The 2712-nt window shown below is 54.9% G+C and overlaps 1 protein-coding gene across 3 annotated transcripts in view; it reads left to right on the top strand.

Annotated features, from left to right (window-relative positions):
• CTIF (CBP80/20-dependent translation initiation factor) overlaps window positions 1-2712 on the top strand; it is a 183110-nt gene that overhangs the window by 21496 nt on the left and 158902 nt on the right. The window lies entirely within an intron of this gene.

Raw genomic sequence — 2712 nt, 5'->3', positions numbered from 1 at the left:
ACACACACACACACACACACACACCCCACCTGGGGCGTGACGGGAGAATGGACGGCCAGGCCTGTGCTAGGCTGGGGCCTGCATGTGCTGGAGCCAGAGGGGAGGTACGCACACGTGACTTAGAGGAGCCGGTGCCAGCCATTCTAGTCGGCCCTGTCCTCAGGCCCCTCCTCCCCCCCCTGCCCTGGCACAGATGAAACAGAGATGATGACAGGCCGTTGGTAGCTTCACAGGCCAGCCTGTCTCTACCAGGCAGATGTGTTGGTGAAAAGGCGGTTGGCTGTTTCTAGCCCTTTCTTGATTTCAGAGAGGAAGGGAGAGAGGGAGAGTGACAGAAACATCAGTGATGAGAGAGAGTCATTGATTGGCTGCCTCCTGCACGGCCCCTACTGGGGGCTGAGTGCACAACCAGTGCATGTGTCCTGACCAGGAATTGAACCGTGGCCTCCTGATTCATAGGTCAATACTCAGCCATTGAACCACACTAGCCAGGCTGTGTCTAGACCTTTCTTCACCTTATCTGCAGCCCAGCACATCCCAAGGCCAGAGTGGGGGGCTGAAAGGCAAGAACCTCCTCTTTTCCCTCTTTCACCCCTCCTGCCCCACCTTTGCCTGCCAGACCCCTGTATCCTTCCAGCCTGGCCCTCCTGATCATCTGTTACCCGCCCCTGGCACCCTCTCCCGCTGCTCCAGCCCATGCATGCTGATGTCCTGCTGGCATCCTGCTGCATGTAGCTCCGGGCCTTTGCCCTCCCTGCTGCCCTCTGCCCGGACTTTCTCCCAGATTCTCTGCTTGGCCAGCTCCCGGCCCACCTCCCTCCCTCTGCTCAGGCTGTTGTAGACCCTGCTCTTCTGGGTTCCTGTCGCGGCCTCTCTTGCCCCTGACCCAGCACTGCTGTGGCCGAGGGCCCAGCCTGTGCACTGCTTACCTCGGGCCCCCGCAGAGGCACTTGTGAAATGCGGCAGGGGTCACATCCGTGCTCCCTTCCTCCCAGGCCTTGGCTCATTTCTGCAGCCACCCGGTGTCTCTTCCTCAGGGCTCCGGGCCCCTCTGGCCATAGGATTTTCTTGACACTGATCTCATGCTGCCCCTACTGGTGCTCAGGCATACCGCCCTGTCCGCTGAGGTTAGGACTTGTTTCCTAAGAGCTGTGAGCTGGCTGAGGGCAGGGCTGCGTTGGGTTCATTGCCCGTGACTCCAAGGGAGGTGGTCAGGGCCCAAGACATAGGAGGTGCTTGGCGAATACCGAACCCCTAAACGAATTACTCTGAAGTCTTCTAGTTGCATTAACTGCAGCTAGAAAACGCTGGCGCCAGCTCCTGGGCAGCCCTGGCCACACCTGGGTCACTAACGCTAGCATAACATACGTATAAACTAATACCGCACACAGGCAGGTGAGTACCGTCCTCAGTGCTTCCCTCGTATCATGTAAACTCTCCGCCACCTGGCAAAGTAGGAGCGGTTATTCTCTTCACTTCAACAGGTGAGGAAGCTGGGAGACACCCTTCCCCAGTAAGTGACCTGCCTGAGGCTGGGCGGCTCCAAAATCGATGTGTGTCCTCGGCCACTACGCTGCTCTTCTTCCCCAGTAACAATGACAACAGTAATCGTAGTAGAAGCAGAGGCAGTGCTACTAACAGCAATGTATTTACCTTATTTATTTTATTACCATTTTATCTAACTGCCCCCTATACTTACTGTGAGCATATATTTACCATTAAGTATGGTATATTAAGTGCACGTGTACCCGTGCGCCTGGCAAGGTTCTAAGCCAGTGATGGCAAACCTATGACACACGTGTCAGAGGTGACATGGAACTCATTTTTTGGGAGTTGATTTTTCTTTGTTAAAATGGCATTTAAATATATAAAATAAATATCAAAAATATAAGCCTTTGTTTTACTATGGTTGCAAATATCAAAAAATTTCTGTATGTGACACGGCACCAGAGGTAAGTTAGGGTTTTTCAAAATGCTGACCGCCGAGCTCAAAAGGTTCACCATCACTGTTCTAAGCACTTCGATGCATTAATTTAATCCTCCACTCACCTTATCATGTTAGACATTATTATCCCAATTTTTCTAACGAGGAAACGGATACAGAGGTTAAGTGACTTGCACAGGGTCACCCAGTTAGTAAGGGATGCGGCTGGGGCTCCAACCCCTGGAGTCTGGTGCCAGAGTCTGCACCTTCAGTGTGCAGGAGACATGGACCTTTGGCAGGGAGGCAGGGTGTGTCTTTGGCCTGAAGGGTCACCTGGCCACAGAGGACAGGAAGACGAAGGGTCGGCGTCTGGGCCGGCCAGCTGGGGGGCTGGCCCCAGGTGAGGCCAAGGAAGAAGGAAGCCCCACTGGGGCCTGTGTGACCTAGGAAGCTGCTCTCTCTCCATTCATTTCTCTGTAGTGTGCTGGTCAGGATGCTAGGCTGTTGCAGAGCTGTGACAGGTTTGGGGGTCTATCGGCAAGGAGTTTATGGTGCTTCTGTGCCCCACCGTCAGGCTGGTCTCAGCATCCCATCTGCATGAGTCCTTTGTCCTCCATGAAGGCCTGTGTAGCCAGTAGGGGCAGGGGGCAGCCTGAAGGGTCACCTGGCCACAGAGGACATGAAGAGAAAGCATCGGTCACCAGGGCATTTCCTCCTGGTGGGCAGGCTGGTTCGGCGGGCCTGGAGGGAGGGCAGGACCAGGTGTCTTCCCATGGACCCCGCTCTTC

This window comes from Myotis davidii, unplaced genomic scaffold, assembly GCF_000327345.1.
Source record: "Myotis davidii unplaced genomic scaffold, ASM32734v1 scaffold378, whole genome shotgun sequence".
Lineage (NCBI taxonomy): Eukaryota > Metazoa > Chordata > Mammalia > Chiroptera > Vespertilionidae > Myotis > Myotis davidii.
Note: the sequence above shows the minus strand (reverse complement) of the source record. Positions and strands in the feature narration are given on the sequence as shown.